The sequence below is a fragment of the Lathyrus oleraceus genome, chromosome 2 (assembly GCF_024323335.1).
Source record: "Lathyrus oleraceus cultivar Zhongwan6 chromosome 2, CAAS_Psat_ZW6_1.0, whole genome shotgun sequence".
NCBI lineage: Eukaryota > Viridiplantae > Streptophyta > Magnoliopsida > Fabales > Fabaceae > Lathyrus > Lathyrus oleraceus.
In genome coordinates this window covers 63360160-63368385 of record NC_066580.1, presented here as the reverse complement: position 1 = coordinate 63368385, position 8226 = coordinate 63360160, and the positions used below count along the sequence as shown (strand labels likewise).

General features: G+C 31.8%; 1 pseudogene; it reads left to right on the top strand.

The window, feature by feature from the left end:
- The first annotated feature begins 423 nt into the window (after positions 1–423).
- On the top strand, positions 424–7674 carry LOC127121927 (protein FAR1-RELATED SEQUENCE 11-like; annotated as a pseudogene).
- The last annotated feature ends 552 nt before the right edge of the window (positions 7675–8226 follow it).

Here is an 8226-nt window from a genome sequence, read left to right as displayed (position 1 = left end):
TAAATATAAATTGAAAATATAAAAAATTAAATAGGAATGAACGGGTAGTTTTGTCCTAGTCATTTTTAATAAATATAATTTTTAATGTTTTAATTACTATAATTAGTTATTACATATTTCAAAATAAAGTAGATGAAATTAACTATCATTACTTACCATTTAACATGTGCCCTTATGTGCCCTTGGGGCACAAGATAGCAAAATCCTTTTTCATAGAAAAAATTTCACACTTCCTTAAAAATACTTTGTTAAAACTGAAATCTTCTCAAGTATGACAATTTAAGAACTTTCCTTACTCAGGTATGTCATTTATCTTTTTATCTTTTGTATGTTATTTTACGATTCCAATTTTTTTAAAATAACTTTTTATAGTCGGGTGGATAATCTTTTTCGTTCTTTTTATTTTTGGAAGATAAATACAAAATGGAAAGTGTGAACAATAATAGAATAAATTTGGATTTATGTTTGAATATTGAATATTCAGTAGAAGAAGTTTCTTCAAAAAATGGTTCTTCTGAAATTATTGTTGGTTGTAATATTATAGACGAAGTTGAAGAAATTGGAAATTTTGAGAAAGAAAATATTGTGATTTCTAGTCAAAATATTGAGATAAATGGATTTTTACAAGAAAGTGGTGAGGGTGACACTTTTAAGGAGTCAAATATTGTTCCTTTTATTGGTCAAATTTTTCTTAGTGAAGAAGCATATTTTTATAAGAGATATGCATATCAATACAGATTCTCAGTTCGAATAGGTAGATTCATCAAACAAAATAGAATTGTGAGTAGGTGTGATTTCTTTTGTCATCGTGGAGGTAGGACTTCCTTGAAAATTATATAATCATCGAAAGAACAAAGAAATAGAGAATCAATTAGTTGTGAATGTTGTAAGACCCTAATTTTGACCCTAAGATCCCTCATTGCATCATGTTATTACACAAGTGCATTGCCTCAAGGATCATAGCATGTTTTGCTCCTTAACCCTAGGGTTGGGACTTGTATGAGTGGTTTGAGACCACCAAGCATGTTTGTATTGTATATTATTTATTTTCTTATTTTGTTTACTAACCAAAAGCACAAAAAATATGTCACTAACTCTTTTTGTTTTGAAGCTCAAGTGATCATGTGCTCCAATGCTCATAGGAGGCTCCTAAGCCCAATGCAATGGCTAGATGAAGATGAGAAAAAGCATGAAAATGGTCCACAAAGCTCCTAATCATCATATATGTCTCCTAAGTATCTAAATTTTCCAATTTGATAAAGATAACCCAAAGGGCTTGAGGATTGTTTCCCAAGGAAGCCCTAATTCAACTGTGCTTTGACTATGCCTTGCCCATGAAGCAACCTCAACCTATGATCAAATTTAATCAAGGGAAGTCCTTTCATTCATCATTTTATGCATATATGATCCTATTTGAGCATCCTCAATCATTTATTCATCAAGATTGGAAGTTTGGTCTTGAGAAGTTCACCAGTCAAGTCATCTGACTAAGCTGAGCACCATTGAGATATAACTTTTGATGTATTTGTAAAATGAAGATTACCCCAAGATAAAAAATATTCTTAAGAACCATATGAACAACTATCATGTTCATCAAAAATACATTTGAAACATTTAAGGTCATCATTCATTTCAAAACATTATAGGTCATTTTGACTGAAACCCTAATTTTGGGTCAACTTACCAAGGACATAACTTCCTTAATTTTTATTATTTTTAGGTGATACAAAATGAATTGGAAATCTTGAGATCTACTTCAAATATTATGTTAGACAAAATTTCATAATCATAAAATAAATACATGTGATACTACAAAACATTATAGGTCATCTTGGACCTAATTCATTGAATTTGAAAAAGTACCCAACTTCAAATGCCCATAACTTTGTCATAGAAAATCCAAATGATGCAAAATTTGAGTCTAAATTGATCATCTTGAAGTTATATACAACTTTTATGTTAGAGGTTTTTCCATTTGAAGCTTTCATCATGGAAGCAGAGGGGTTTGAATAGGCTTGCTTATGGTGAAAATTTTCAAAGGTGACTTATACATGTTTTGTACCTAAATTTTCACAACCATTTTTCATTAATTTCCAAATGCCAAATGAATTTTTGCCCAACATGACTTTTGTTCCTTATTTCAAGGGCTTTCCAACCATTACTCACGTTACTTTTTTTGACTTAACATTTGGGAGTTTCGAAGAGCTTTTCATTTATGTGCATTTTGGCATTTCATGTTATAACTTGGTATGCAAGTTGATTCCACTTCATATACACGTCCAAATCCATTCCAAATGAACTCAGCATGGTTTTGCACCCATCATTGGGCCTCACATGTGCCTGTCCAGGCCCATGCATATCCAACTTCAAATGCCATGCACACGAGGGAAGCATGATGCGCAGCCAATTTCAACTATAAATAACAGCTCCCTCTCATTCATTCATCAACCTTTTGGAGATTTGAAATGCTGCAGCATTGAAACCATAGTCATACCAAAGGAATTTTCCAGAAATTCTTCTCACTTTCAAGCTTGAAATTCAACATCATTAGTTGATTTTCAAAGCTCAATTCCTTAGCTTATCACCTCCACTGCATCCCTAGAGCAAAGAGGAGCCAAGATCTTGAAGGTTTCGTGGCTTAAAGAGCTTCAGTTCAGAGGTATACCTTCAAACTTTTTGGATCTAGAACTTGCAATTCAATGTAGCTTTCTCTTGTTTGTGTGGTTTTCTGAATTCCTCACACTTGAGGCAAGCCAATGGTGGTTTCAATTTTCCATTTCGTGCATTTACAGTTGGTACACCATGATCTTCCACTTCACATTTCTCTCAATATAGGAAGAGTGAGGAAGATCCATGGATACAGTGGTGATCTCCATCACACGAGCTTCAATTTCATGTCCTTACTTTTCATTTTTGTTAAACTCTTTTTCTCTACAACTGGTGGCCGGAGATTGTTAGTTCACCGGAGAAGATGGTGGTTTCCACCACCATCACCACGTGTGTCATTCTTGGCCTTTGGATCATGAGTTCAGGATCTAATCTTGGTCTTTCATTGCGCTTACTTTATTTAATTCATGATGTTGCGCATTTGACTCGAACACACCCTGCGCCCTCACATCTGGACCGTTCTTGGCTGCCACATCAATTAATGAATTGTATCACACGGTTGTGGTTTTTTCCATTATTTCTATTTTCTTTTAATTTCAGTTTATTCCTTTTATTTTCAAAAATTCATAAAAAAATTATTTGAAGTCATAAAAATATGGGACCAATTCCAAAAAAATTCTTGAAAAGTCTAGTTTCATATTTTGATTTTTAATTATTTTTGTGACTTTATTTAATATTTTTTGTGAATTATTTGGTTTTTAATAGTTTTAATTCATTTTAAAATACTTTCTGACTCTTGAAAAATCCAAAAATATTTTCCTAGCACCTATGGATCATGATAAGTCAATGAAAAATAGTCTCATCAATTTCTTATTTGATTTGAGATTTATTTGAGATTTTAGTTCATATTGTGTTATTTTCTAGTGTTTTTAATTGTTTTTAATTGTTTTTAATTGCTTTCTGATTTCAAAAATTGGTGAGAAAATTAGTCAAAGTTTGTTTGACCATGTTAGACCTATGAGAATTTAATTGGACTTGTTGGAGTTGATTTGAATTGAATTTGAGATTTGACCTTATTTGATTATTTTTTATTTGCCTTTTATTTTAATTCAAAAAAATATCAAAAAAATATCGTTGACTTGTTGACTTGTTATCTTCATTTCTTTTCTGTTTGGTGTTGATTGATGTTGGTTTGGTCCATATTTGATCAATTGGATTTGATACTTGTCTTCTTTTTCCCTCCCTTTCATCTTCATCCCATTCTTCCCATCAATGGCCAGTGAGTTAAGTTCTTATGGTTGGTCTTGACAAATGAGAGGTTTAACCTTCTTTGATCCAAACCAAACTCAACTTGATCCATGATCAAGTGAGTTATTTTGTGTCCAAGATAGGTTGCTTCTTGGTCAAGCAAATAACCTAAAGACAATACAAGGTCCTTCCCCTTTTGTTTTGGCATGGCAAGTTTATGGAGCTTGGCTTACTAGTCATGATCTCTAACTTGTGTTCTTTGCCTATATTTTTATTGACCAGCCTCAGATAGGTGTGACTACTACATTAATCCACTTATGATTGCTTAACATAGCGATACACTGTCTTATGACGAGCTAACATAACTTCACTAACTACTAACTTTAATTTGAAGCATTTAATTTCTTGTCATTTACTTTTAATGTCATTTATTTCTTGCTCATTTGTTCATATTGCTTTTCATTTGCTCACTTGAGCATATATTTTATGTTTATGTCATTTTTCTTTTGCTCATTTAAGCTCATTATTTGTATATAAATATATTGCTATCTTGTGTTTGTTTTGTGTTTGTTTTGTGTAAACCAATTGCAAAAAGGAGAAAGGACTTAGAATTAGGATTAACCTATGCATAAAGGAGTTCAAGAGAAACTAGGCCTCATGCCTTTAGAATGCTAAATTTGTTGAAGAGCAACTAGGCCTCATGCCTTTAGAATGCTAAAATTCAAAGTTGACTTCAAAGAACTTCTCATCCAAACTTATTCTTTGTCCATTCCTCTTATTGTGTTATGAACTTTTTGATGTTTGCTTTTGTGTGATAGGGATCCCACCTTGAGATTGTGAAAAGAGGACCATTGTCATGAGTAGCCAAGTTAAGAGACAAGCCAAATGGAGATCCTAGGAGCTTGATTTCAAATTGTATGATTGCTTGTTTGTGTGCTAAGTCCAAAGGAAAGGAGCATCTTGAGTCATCTCTATGACTTCAAGAAAAGGAACTCCAAGGGTTTATCTTTCCTCTCTTATCTTTGTATGCTTTAGGGCTAGCCCTTCTCTTCTTCTCCCCACTCTAACCAAGCCAAAAATTATTTTCTAAACTTTGACTTTGTTTCAAATTAGAAACATAGGCCTTAAGCCTTCGACTTTTCAAAACCATTTTCATCAATACTCATTGTGAATAAATCTTAGTCCAACTTTGACTTTATTTTGTAAATAAACCTAACTTGTAAATATAACTCACTTCAAGTTGATTTTGTGGTTCCAATGGCCACCTTATTAAAATCTTTTCAAAAACATTAGTCATAGGTTTGAATTATCATAGTGGTTGATGTAAATCTCACCTCATCCTTAGTGATTGGATTATAAGCCTTCCATGCTTATTATAGGGTTAACCCCTCACTAGTATGTTAAAGCCTTCCTCACATGATGGATTGTTGGTTTAGGTTGAGTTTTCTCTCTTTGATAACAAAATACCTTAAGGCTTTTGATCAAATCAATTCACCAATCTTTGAGATTTTTACCCCGAACTACGAGGTTTTTATCCTACCTTTGGGATGGTACGTAGGCAATGGGTTCATCCATTCAAACAACAAATTTGTAAATAATATATTCTCTTCTCATCTCCCCAATCCTTTGTACAAATATTTTCACAAATACCAACCTACAACACGTATTTGCAAAAAGGGTTCCCTTAGAGTACTAAGGATATTTTGGGTGCGTAAAACCTTCCCATTTCATAACCAACCCCCTTACCCAGATCTCTGACATTTTTTATTAGTTTTTTATTTGAAAAACTTCTTACCTTGGCTTTTGTTCGCTTTTTAGCCTTTCCTTTGGACAAATAAAAGTGCGGTGGCGACTCGAATTGTATGTTGACTTTTGGTTTAGTCAATAAACCTAAAGGTAACGAAAACCCCGCTACAGAATGTAAAGCTCATTTGCGATTTTCTTTGCAAAAAACTCATGATATGTTTCCAAGTGAGTGGTGAGTTATAACATTTGTTGTTGAACATAATCATACTTTGCTAACTCAATCAGAAGTGTGGTTCTTACTAGTTAACCGAATTATCTCAGATGATTATTCTGAACGAATGTTCTTGTTAAAGCAAGGTGCGCTTTAAGTTAAACAATTAATGTGTTTTATAGAGCTAAAAAAATGTGGAGCATGGTTATCTTCCATTTATTGAAAAGGATGTTCGCAATCTGTTTTTGAAAACCAAGAAAAAAATTGAAATAACTGATGTTGTTGATCTTCTTAAGTATTGTGAGGATGCCAAAAAGAGTTATTCTAAATTTCAGTATGCATATACACTTGATGAAGAAAGAAGGTTAGAGCATATATTTTAGTCTCATGCTTATTGTTTTGATTGGTATCAAGAATATGACGACATTGTTGTGTTTGATACTACATGCAAGGTAAATTCTTATGAAATGCCATTTGGAATTTTTGTGGGTATGAATGGTCATGGAAAGACTATACTTTTTGGATGTGCACTCTTACCAAATGAAAAAACTTATGCATTTTGTTGGTTGATGAAGGTAACTTATAAGCTTAATTTCATGATTTTTCTTATATCATTTGTTATTGTATCATTTTTTTTAATTACATAATTTTTTTATAGACTTTTATATCTTTGATGAAGAAGTCACCGAAGACTATATTAACAGATCAAGATCCATTAATGAAAGAAGAAATTTCAAAAGAGTTTCCATCAACAAAACATTATTTTTACATATGGAACATCACTTTCAAGTTTAGTTGTTGTTTAATGTTATACTCCGAGACAAATATCTAAAATGGTGTTCTGGTTTTTATGGCTTGTATAAGTTGGAGACACATGAAGAATATGAGCATCAATGACCAAAAGTTATTGCTAAGTATAACTTGCAATCAAATAAACATGTGAGAGGCTTTTATGAAATTAAAAGTTATTTGGCACTCACTTATCTTCGTGACTATTTCTTTGGTGGAATTACAACCACATGGATTGATAAATTCCCATACAAGTTTTAGTGATTTTACAAAGTAGCTATGTTCTGATTTTTAAAATATCATCATTGCCATAATCTTATACAATTATGTTTTGATTAATTTAAATTAACTTCAGGTTGATTTAGCAATCAATGATATTAAGCAAAAATAAAAGCATGATATAATGTTAGAAAAATGCAAAAGATTGAACATGAAACTAATATCACCTTTGCAAGAGCAAACTCATAGTCTTCTCACATATTTTGCTTTTAAAAAGTTTCAAGAGAAGTTTGAAATGTCCACTCAATATTCAATTGAAAATGTTAATGTGTTTGTGTTGCGGTATTATAAAGATGCTAATAGTAGAAAACACATGATCTTTTGGGATGGTAAAATAGCTACATGTAGCTGTAAGCACTTTGAGCTTTTGGGTATTATATCGACACATTCTCAATATTTTTCTTCATAAAGATTGTCATGAAATCCCTTCTAATTACTTGCCATCACGATGGCGACTTCAATTATCACATGGGGATGAGGAAGTAAATCCTCAACCAATCAATGTTGTGTTTGAGGATCAAATAATATGTTACAATAATGAAGCTCGTGCGAATGATATTGTTCAATACCCTTCGATTTCCAAAACAAAAGGTCGTCCTACACGAAGATGTCTTAAAGGTGAAAAAGAGCTTTCACATACCATGAATACTTATAGATTATACAAAGACGTAAGACATAATATTGCAACATGTCCTCTAAATGAAAATATTCAATTTTATGCTCACACTACAAACAAGAAGAAGAAAATTTGTCAAGATGCAAATTCAAATTCAGTTCTTCTACCAAAAATTTAGGTACATATTTCTATTTTTATAATTTTTATATTTATTTTTTATGTTTTCTTATATTTTTAATTTGTTAACTAAATTTTCTTTTTGTTTTTATTTTTATAATATGAAGAAATTGATGATATATACAATATTTTAAAAACCGAACTGGTCGGTTCAACAGGTTGGACCGGGAATCGAAGATGAATCTGGCTGGGTCAATCTTTTAAAACTGCTAGTGGATCAAAACCGGAATAAAACCGAAAAAAACGGATTAAACCGTTCAAAACCATTTGAGTCAAAGAATCGGAATCGGTTTTGTAAAACTGTCTGGTTCAAAATAATGCATCAAATTGATTATTTTTTAATTTTTTAAAAAATTTTAATATGTCAATATCAAAATTTAGCCAACTTTCCCAATCACAAAAAAAAAGATGTATTTTTTTACAAGAATACGAACTTCTAAGGTTTGTCACTCCATTATAGTTTTTCTTTTAACCATACACATTATCATCATCACACCGTCCCTTTCAAACATAGTCACGATATCCAACTCAATATTGATTGTCGTTCAAGTCA